The sequence below is a fragment of the Zootermopsis nevadensis genome, unplaced genomic scaffold, assembly GCF_977971745.1.
Source record: "Zootermopsis nevadensis isolate Lab colony 2312 unplaced genomic scaffold, Znev_1.0 Znev_ptg000003l, whole genome shotgun sequence".
Taxonomy (NCBI): domain Eukaryota; kingdom Metazoa; phylum Arthropoda; class Insecta; order Blattodea; family Termopsidae; genus Zootermopsis; species Zootermopsis nevadensis.
Window position 1 is genome coordinate 15,470,699 of NW_028259135.1, and position 11,356 is coordinate 15,482,054.

At 38.1% G+C, this 11,356-nt stretch overlaps 1 non-coding gene across 1 annotated transcript; it reads right to left on the minus strand.

Moving 5' to 3' along the window:
* Positions 1 to 10,436: 10,436 nt before the first annotated feature.
* Positions 10,437 to 10,510, minus strand: TRNAI-AAU (transfer RNA isoleucine (anticodon AAU)). The gene has a single exon. It is a non-coding gene; the product is annotated as a tRNA-Ile (tRNA).
* Positions 10,511 to 11,356: the final 846 nt, after the last annotated feature.

Genomic DNA, 11,356 nt, shown 5'->3' on the forward strand with positions numbered 1-11,356 from the left:
CCATGGTGTTTAAGGCCAAAAACTGGCGAACTTTGAGGGCGGTGTGCGCTGGCGCGTTGTCATGATGCGTCGCATGTGGAGTTCTTCCTTTAGAATCAGCTGACAGGTCCCATAGCCTATCCCAACAATGTCGCACAAGTCGTTGATGGTACGACGTCGATCTTCGTGAATGGCCTGCCGAATCTTCGTAACATTTTCGGGCGTTGTGCTCGAAGATGGTCGTCCAGAACGCTCGTCATCATCGACAGAGGTTCGGCCATTTTTAAAACGTGAATGCCACACAAAAGTTTGTGCACGACCCATTGCGGACTCCCCAAATACTTGCTTTAGCATTTCATAGGTTTCCGTAGCCGTTTTGGCGAGTCTTTGGCAAAATTTGATGCACACGCCATTCCGAAATCGCAGGAGGGTCGGTGTAATGCACTACCAAAACGCCCGTAACTAAGAAACAAATACTAATTCGATGATGCCGGCTGGCACACTGATTCACTATGAATGTAGGCCGCACCCCCTAGCGGCAGAAGCTCGTACTACATCCGGTTCGCCCTCTATTGACACAGTCTGGAAACTTTCCGATCGCACCTCGTACATAATCGAACCTTGCTGTTTGATCGATATATGTCGCATGTGTTGATGCTGTGAACACATTATCACCTCACCGACAAGCGTGACAGGTAACTATCAGGAAGACAATGACAATGAAGTAGGCGGTATGATTTATCAGTAAACAGAAAGCCTCAAGCAACCAAATACCGACAAGAACACAAGCGCCCATACAAGTTTACACACTCCAAAAGAATGGTTTGAAAGGAATGTGCTATGATCTGAGCTCCGTGAAAGAATGCCACCAAAATCTTCTAAATGTTCTTAGCCCTGAAGATGGCAGAACAAACGACAACTATTACAGAGTTGAAGAAATTAGCATTGCCGTGTGTAAAGAGTAGTTAACCTGTGTTTCTAAAAATGTCCATACGCCTGAATGAATCTATATTTTTCTCAGGCATAATTATATGTTCGATAATAAACAAAATCTGTATGAATTTCACGTAAAGCAGGACGTATACTGAATCGCTATAAAACGAAATTAAACATTTTTATAAATTTAAATATAATTGAGGTACAGTAAATGATCTGCCCTTAGAGCATACAATAACCCAGCCTCTCCAACTTAATATCAGAATATCAAGAATAAGTTCATATGTTAAAATAATAAATATATCCGTGGCGTAACAGCCCTCTGAGAGCCAGAGCCGACTAGCTTGACTGCTGGCCTCACGTTCACATGCGTAAGCAGAGGTGAACGATCATCCAACCAGATATGGGGTGACGTGTGGTCAGCACGACGAACCCCCAGCTGTTGCTATGTTGGTAATTCTTAATCAAGAAGTTCATATTCAGTACATGAAGGCCTAAATACATATTTGAAGTGTATTTAAACTATTATTATTAAGTTAAGATATCTTTGTGATAAAAAAATGTACCTCAAGGCTTGTGAACTTAAGATGTACATTTTTAAAACATATTCTTCTACAAGCAATTGTTTGTCGAGATATTGACTTACAAATAAATATGTGAACTACTTTTAAGTTTGTTGATCTATCACTTAGACAACTTACTTAGCAATCAACTAATCAGTTGAATGATATTATGCTGGCAAATTCCCAAGGTTCAACACCTCTTATACCAAGCACATCTCTGGGCCCTGAATGACATCTCTTCTCATAACCTGCTTCTCTAAAATCCATCTTAATTCGGTCGTCATTTCTCCCTCGTCGTATTTCAAGTTTACATTTAAGTTTAGGTTTTTACTGAATTCGACCTCACACGGGTCAAATTACAGCTATACTAGAAATATCCCTTCGGCTATTAGGATCACATATTTTTACGACACATTATTTGGGAGAAACACACCTCACAAATTAATTTTCGACACCCCTGTGTCTAATTTTCAAAACAGAGAAGATTAGCTATCTCGATGTTGTCTCCCCGAGAAGAAGATTGTTTTGTGTATATCATTATCAAAATAACGCTGTAATGTTTAACTTTCTTCGACACCCTTGTGCCTTATTTTGGAAAATTTTTAAAACATCGATAATGCATTACGGAAGGGTACGGGGAGAAATCTGACAACTGCTTCCCTACCACCATTTTCACAATATGCAGGCATATAGTAATAGCCTAAAGATATCTCTTATCTACGTATTTTATAGCCTGGTTATTCGGCAAGCACAGATTAATATCACAGGAAATTCATATAACAGAAAACGTTCGCCGATACTAGAATCCAGGGCAGTTTTCGATTTTGTGATTCCTGAAATATCCTCGACGAAACAAAATTGACAAGAATTTTAAAAATGCAAAGGAAAAATTGTTTCCCAGGGAATTACGTAATCAAATTTCTTCAGGGCCAATATGATTAGAGTAGAGATCTCCGGCAAAAACTACAAGGAACCACTGCCCAGAAAGAAGATTCATTTATGCACTGCTGAGTCGCCAAAGAATGAAATCTTCAGTTCTGTTACCTGTACGCCAGTTCCAGTGAAGGCAAATGCAGAATGGCTCTCTTTTCTGGGTTGAAGAACCGTGTACTCTGCTTGCAGCTACTATCATTGCCCTCACGAGGCTGCAAGAATTTCTGAAACCTCGGTAAAATTTCACCAGACTACATGGCGCTACAACCCGAAGACAGCCATCTTTGTGCTCACCGCCGTGAGAACCTCAAAATCTTAGTCAGCATTTACAGTTCTTTATTTCGAGGAAGTCTTACTTTCTTTCGACTGGGTACATTATAACGTTCTCTAATGTTTGAGAGTATTTTCTACGTCGCATTTTCTGTTGCTTGAGGGCGGAGCAGAGCAGTTGGAGAACATGCAGACAAACGTTTAGTATTCTCGAACGTGCAGTGTGTATTTGCTAAAAGGATACGTTAATAAATGTATTCTAAGTTGAACTGTGATTGTCTTGTGCAACTTACGAATATATTCACATTAACTTTAAGTGATAATAACATTAGCAAGCATGCCACAGCTGTGCAAATTTGCAATACGATTGATCACGTTGGCATTTCATGATTATAGTTTGTGGGGGGGGGGAAAGAACTGAGTGAAACTGAACCTTCTATGAATAGCTGGTAAATACTCTGCAGAATTTTCTGCCATATTTCGAAAATTTGAATTACTTAACAAGCACCGAGACGAAACAAATATCGGAACATAAACATTATACAAAAAAAAAGTATATATTTATTTTCACAGTCTATACACAAACGTTATAATTAAATGATGTTGTTAAAATTATATAATATTAAAACATTATGTAGTATAAAATATTATATTTTGGCGCTTCTTTTTATCGTAAATACGATTTTACATTATTTAGCGCTTTTTTACGACATGTTTCGATGGATAAGACCTCATCTTCAGGTTTATATCAATTTTATACAGATTATCCTCACCAGCTATCAGACGTAAGTCACTCCGCACAACACATCTTGAAAATAAACGTCTGACTACAAACAAACAACTCATCATGGAAATGAAAACTCTACAAAAAAACCACAGACAAATATAATACATTGCATAAAAATATCTAATAATTTTAAAATATTATAAAATTGATATAAACCTGAAGATGAGGTCTTATCCATCGAAACATGTCGTTTAATAAATAATGTAATATCGTATTTACGATAAAAAGCGCCAAAATATAATATTTTATACTACATAATGTTTTAATATTATATAATTTTAACAACGTCATTTAATTACAACGTTTGTGTATAGACTGTGAAAATAAATATATATTTAATCAACACAAACATGACGCATTTAAGCTACAAAAAAAAAAGGTTAAGAATTTAAAAACAGCGCCATTACTTGTGGACAGGACAGGTAGGCGTTGCGTTTTTGAATGTTTTCAAAGGCGTTTAAAACAACTGCATTGGCTCCTTCGAGTTCTGTGGCTACAACTGTGTATTTCTGAAGTATACGTTTCATTAAGTCGCCGACAAATGTCGTAATACATTTTTTTTAAAGATTCAGAAATGTTATCTGATATAACTCAGGCATCTTCGTTCCAATTTCTGTACTTTAAGACCTTGGAGATAATGGAGCTCTAGCATTAGCTGAACCCGTGACCACCAATAATTTTACTTTCTGTAATTGAAGAGACTGTCATGGAGAGGTAACTGAAAAAAGTCTAGACATTATCCACTGTCTGAGTTATATTTTACATACAATACATTTCGAAATTTTACTCTGCTCCTGTCTTAAGGATATTGGTTGTCACGCCGAAAAATTTATGTGTTTTAAATAAATAGGATGTGAACTTATGAACCGGATTTATTTGGCTCAAGATAAGGACCACTGATTGGTTCTTATGAACACAGTAATAAAACTTCGAGTTACATAAACGGTTATGAATTTCTTTAGTGCCAAAATTATTAGCTTCTCAGGAAAAAATTGTGCAACACAGACTTCTTTTGTAGTTAAAAAATGATGGCTGCGTTTGTTCAACGGTTTTGGTAATTTATGCAGAGTTTGTTTTCTGCTTTTAAACAAAGTATTCACATAAGATACACCAAAGACTGCAGGGAATTTCCTAAGGTCAAAAGTCACTACATGAAACGTGAATCTAATTTATAAGAAATTATGATGTAATATTTAAGTCTCCTTCAAAAATTTTAAAATTATTTGCTTGTAAAGATTTCACACCAAACAAATAGGATTTAAAAGGTTAAAACCAATACTGTAATAATAGTTCAATTTTCAGTATTTTGCATTCAAAATAATATCCACAATTATCCAGGTGAGCTCAAGACTTCGTCACATTAATCGGACATGACTCAAGCTCAAAGTCGCTTTCAACTCAAATAAGGGTTGAAAAAGCTGTACTCCCTTATATATCATTAAGTATTCAATGTACAGAGAAATGTTTCAGACAAAAGTTATAGATTTTAATGAGATCTCTATTCGTATTTTATGCCATGTACCAGATAATGTGTCGTTTGAAAAAATAGATTTATTTCGATTTCAGCTTCGTGCTTTAATGGACTGATAAGAACCAAAATTAAATTCGCATCACGACTTTTAGTGTTATCCGCCAACAGCAACTTTCAGACAACAAACATGCTCAAACAGCCCGACTCTGCATTACTTTAATAAACTTCACTCAAACATCGCTCCTTCCAGTTGCAGACCAAAAGAATTTGACCAGCTCCTTTCACCCACAATCGAAAAAAATAATAACTATCAACGTTTCGTAACTGTTAAAAAAGGACGACGGCTAATAATTTATGTATTTCTTTCACGTGTAAAGTAGAGACCAGAATAATCAGACAAATACAAATATTCAGCACATAAAGTAGGGGATGAGGTTAATTCTACTGACATAATGCAGGCAGACTGTTCGAGCTTAAATACGAATATCGAAATATCTACTCCAGTGATTTCTAAACTTCTTCACTCCATGACCGACTTCTTTATAAATCAGAACACCAAACCTCTATCCAAAATAATGTACACATGAAAAAATCTGTCTCTTAAGCATAATTTTCTATCTTCCAAGAACCAATTTAACCAGAATTACGCTCCTACATGGCGTCTCACATATTTCCCTCATGAAATAAAAGAGAGTTATAGTATATCAAATCTAAAACTTCTTGACGATGGTGAAGAGTCAATTGAATAAAAATTTTCTTGGATATTATCCATCGTCTAGTAAATATAAAACGTAAAACGACGTTTCGGAGATGGGACTCTATCTCCGTCTTCAGGTTCCTACACAGGTCCGGAGATAGGGATTAGCTCTATCAGGTTCCTACACAGTTGGGCCCACTAGATAGAGCTAATCCCTATCTCCGGACCTGTGTAGGAACCTGAAGACGGAGATAGAGTCCCATCTCCGAAACGTCGTTTTACGTTTTATATTTACTAGACGATGGATAATATCCAAGGAAATTTTTATTCAATAGAGTTATAGTAATTATACACCTGAAAAACATTGAACTGAAGCAGACTAGAAGTTTACATTAAAACAGAATAACTAACTAACTAATTAGATGGCTTACCGAACCCGAAGGTTCATCACCGAATTAACCAAAGCCCTCCACCGGACCCTGTCTCCTTCAACTCCTATCTCCCATAGATCCCGCCTGAGATTATCCTCCCATCTACGTCTAGGTCTCCCCAGGGGTCTCTTCCCCTCAGGCTTCCCAACCAATACCCGGTGCACACCTCTTGTCCCATCCATGCGCGCTACATGCCCCGCCCATTAAAACAGAATACAGCACGAAACTTGGACAACTGTATCTCTTAATTTAAATCACAGTTCTCAAGCATCTGTACTGCTTACATAACATAACTATAGCTTTTTTTCCCAGCACGAAATTGCCTACTTATGGAGTTCGTATGATTCTCAGAACAGCGATTACTTCCTTGTACACTAATCCTTTTCATACAGACGTGCGTTCTTTTTGTGATAAGAACTGAATCGTTCTCCACGGTTTTCCTCGGTGCTACGTTGGTACCCACTGCCATGCCTCATATGCAGCCCTCCCAGGTTTAATATCAAAAACTGAAAATTCCGATCGATTGCAGTAAGACCCTGATGAGGCCTTTGCTCACAGTTTGGTTGGGCTAGGCTAGGTTAGGTAACGCTTTGAAATTTTTTTGTGATTTTTGTCACTTATAGTCACAATTCGTCACGCCCTTACAGTACGTCACGCCTAGTCACGCTTTGGCACACTTTTCAATTTTTTTTCTTCTAATTTTAACACCTTTGGTGACCTCTCGTCACGCCTTTATATCAGGTCACGCCTAGTCACGTTTAGTCACGCTTTGTAAATCTTCGTCACGTTTTGAAACATTTGGTGATCCCTTTTCACGACGTGAACGCTTTTCACGCTTAGTCACAGTTAGTCACACTATGTTACGCTTGGGCACGCGTGGTCACTAAGACACGTTTCAGCACGCTTACGTCATGTTACGTACCGGCTCGGTTAATTATTGCTACTTTGCAATGCGTTAGATTAGCAAACTTCTGGTAAGTGACTCGCTCCGGGGTTCCAATTCACAAAGTTCAGCGGCCAAAAACGCTGGAACGCATTATACCAAGCCTTTACGTAAAAATTGTGTTGACCATGTGAAGATGAGACAGAGAAATCCTACATTTTGAATCGACGAGTCTCGAGCTGCACTGACGTTTCATACTTGTATTCAGAGGACACCTGTTTGACCGTCTGCCGTTCACTGCATATCCTATCTGAGTATAATTTGGGGTTCTCACGGCTGTGAGTCAGAAGGTGTCTGTCTTAGGGTTGTTGCGTCGTGTAGTTTAAGAAGTTTACAGGCGTTTCACAGGGCCTTTCTGCCTCCATCATCAGGGCGATAATTCATCGCCCTGATGATGGAAGACTGCCATCTTCATCCTATCTGAGGTTTTCGTGGGTTATCCCGTCTCTCCGGAAGAGTTATGGGGTAGTACATTTAAACAGGCCACGACCATTTGTCTCCAATTTATTATCGATTCACGTTAACCATCTTATGTTTATGTCATTTGTTAAAATGCAGGGAGGACACTTGGCGTCTGTGCCACTGGGACGAGAAAAAACGCCAACCGACGCAGTGATAACGCATACGAGGTGCGATCGGAAAGTTTCAAGACTGCGCGTATAAAAAACCCGTACACTTATCTCAGGTATTAAATTCATCCATCACCCTCGAAGTAGTTCCCCTGGGAGTAAACACAACGATCCCAGCGCCGCTGCCAAGCCTGGAAGCATCCCTGGAAATCTTTCTTTGTCAGCCTGTCAAGCACCATGCCTGTACCCAACCTCCTACAACGTATCTTGATTGATATTATTCGCTATTTTCTTCGTTCGTAATTATCTTGTATTTTATACCATGTGGCCTATGAAATGAACAAGTCTTTGTCAAATAGACAACCTGTCGTAGCTAGATGTATTTCAACTTAATTTCTGTAAAGAAGTCAGAAGAGAGAGTAGAGTTTCACCATGACAATGCGGTATTCATTTGTTCCTTAAATCAGTCATCTTTGCACTAGTGACATCTGTGTCTAGGGTCCGTGGCCCCAGACATTTGTAGAACACTACAGATCTTCGGGCAAATACCTCGAAAGTGTCACACGTAAGTCTGTGTTTGGAAGTTGCTTCAAAGAAACATGTCGGTTGCATCACGAAAAGTACTACACTGTCACACGCTGTGTGATGACAGTGACGAAACGCTTGGTGTGGGGTGGGGGACAGTGCATGTTCACGAGTATCCAAATGCGTCCTTCGTGAATTTATTTTTCTTCAGAGGTCTTGGTGTTCTCTGAGTGAAACAGACAGGAATTTGTTGCCGAAAAAACTAACATGTATTAGGAATAGGGGCCATTGACAGTTTCTACAAAGCCAAATTAGCTACAGCTTAAGACTTCACATTATGAGTGACCTAAAATATAAAATTTATTAGTACTGTTTTATGTTAAAACCCTTAATTTCTCTTTAAGATATTACACAACTCGAAACGGACCTTTCTTATTTACTCATATTTCAGTCATTCGCCTTTAATTGCATCTTCTTCAGTGACCACAGGACGTTTAAAACTTTAGGTCTAATATCTGTCTTATACCGACCTTCCTACTGCTATTTTATGAAACTAACTCAATGGAACAGAGTCCTTTAGAAACTAACAGTCTCTCAGCTAATCAAATTTTTTGGCTAAAAATTTGATTAAGTGGGTGTCAGTTGTCACCACGAAGCTGGAATATCCTCTGGTCGTGGCTGAAGAACAATTACCAGGTATGGGTGCTAGCTGTGGATATATAGAATAAAGTCGGAGACAGCCGACGAGGGGTGGTCAAACTTGGGGTTGGGTAGGGAGCCAATATCTCATCGAAATAATTCAAACATGTTACTAAATATTAAGGGAATCGATGTAAAAATTAATAGGCCTGCAACGTTTTTGATGAAAACTCCGTCGTGAAGGACATAGTTACAACACGGCAGGAAGTCGTCAGAGGAACAAAGGCATTGTTTAAATTACAAGCTTGACGTGGCAAACCAACATTTCGTTTGCACAAGTACATATTTTAATGTAACAAAAGATAAACCACTTTGATCACTTTGGAAATGGTAATAAACCTTGCTCTAGATACAAATATCGTTGGCCATTTCCCCCGCAGAAGAACTTCCTCCATACCAGTTTCAAGTGAGACGGAGGAACCGAACTATCGAGAATTTGTAAACAAGGTAGTCTAGAAAATACACGTATTTGTACTCAAGAGAGATAAAGTAAACAAAGATTTGCGAAATCCTGTATTTGTACAACTGGTCTAATATCGTTACTAAACAAATCCATTTTGGTCGGGCTAAGACTCTTGTGTTGTTTATCTTCGTTTTAACACGGCTGTACAGTTAAATGATAGGATTGTTCGAAAATAAAATACAAGGAAGTGGTCGTTGCCTATTTAAGATAGCCCTATCCCATCATCTACATGGGAGAACAGATCATTCCAACCTAAGAGATCCCAAATTTGAAACCGGAGTGCTAACCACTCGATCACAACGCTCGGCTGTCTTACTGATTCTTCTCTTATCCATGCTCTTTAGTTCTTGAACAGTCAGTTTCTGACAATGTTACAAAGGTTTCATACACCGTGGGAAAATTGCCAACATACGGACTATGTCCAATTGCTTTCGCCTAGTTACACTTTAACAAAGACAATAACCAACGCATGTAATGTATCACAACCTTTAATATAAATATCACCTCGGAAATTTGATTTGGCTTACCAGAAATGATTACTCGGAGAAGCTCCACGTTGCAGATCGATGCAAGTGCCAATATATGACCCATCAAACTCTTTCTAGTTGTGGCTGTCCTAGTAGTACAGTAGACGTTGCCGAACCACTAAACCACTATCACTTTCATCAACGATCTGAAGCACTAAGTTAGAAAGAAATAACATTACAATTCCAAAGAATATGCAATTAGTCTCACCTCAGATTAGAGGTTATTACGGTAGTGACAACATCGATGTTGGTCTTATGTGTTGTAATATCTACTTCGATTACATATCCATGTACAGCAGGGGTTGTACTGTGCTTGTACGAACCAAAATTAAATGCTTCCAATAACTTTCAGTACAGAACTGAAATGCCAAATTGACACGAAATCCATTCAGTGGTTAGTCAGAGATTGAACAAAGAGACTGATACGAAAATAATGCAATTCGGAAGTGGTAGCACTGATACACTAACTGTTCTCAGCAGAATGACCTCACGATACAAATAAATGAGCATCATTTGTCGCATGCAACAGAAATGTCTAAACACGGTAACAATCATAATTTTTGCAGCAATCACAACAGTATGCTTGGTGATCTTACAACTATATTTCAGTAATAAAAATAAAAGGGGCGAGAAAAAAAAACAATGGCCCGTGGGGGGATCGAACCCACGACCTTCGCGTTATTAGCACGACGCTCTAACCAACTGAGCTAACGGGCCACTATACAAAGTGTAGTGTGGATGCGCTTACTATTCTATATCATTAACCATAAAAATGGCCTATTAGGAGATCGAACCCACTACCGCGTTATTGGTACGACGCTCTAACCAACTGAACTAACGGGCCACATTAAAATTCCATGTGAATATGAACATCCTCTTGAGTACTAAGAATACATGATTTGTACCCATTTTTTCTTTTGCTAAATACGACATGCAGACGTTCTAAATTGAGGTTAGTTTTAATTTAACGTATTTTTTTTAAATATAATTAGCTATTTCAGAAAATTTTTATTACACTTTGCTCTAAGTAACACTTATGCCATATTGGATCAATACGGAACAAGAAAAGCAAACCCCTTTACCGAAAAATGAACAACATTAAACCCATTATTTTAGCCTCTAGGATACCTCAGGTGGGAAGCTAATTTATTTAAATGAATACATTTTTTGGGACATTAGATTTTGCGTCTCGTTGCATTTGAAACTACCTATTCAAAACAGAAATAAAATAGAAATGCTGGGCATGATGTACATAACCTCAACAAGAAACTACATTATATTCATTTCACACATTTTACTCAAAGGAGGCATATGATATATAGTATTTATTTCTACAAAACTGAAGTTTTAAGTATTATATAATTTCTGAAATATACACACTGCAACATTAGTTATTTAAGGAACCACTTCCAACTTTATATTGATTTTATCCTTACCACAATATCCACACCAGCCTCCAATTCAAGTGGTGCTGGAAGCTATCTCCCAAGGGTAAGAATACCTGGAGACTTACCTCCACTCCATTGTTCTAAACAGAAAGGTAATTTTACCTTTCTTGTTAAT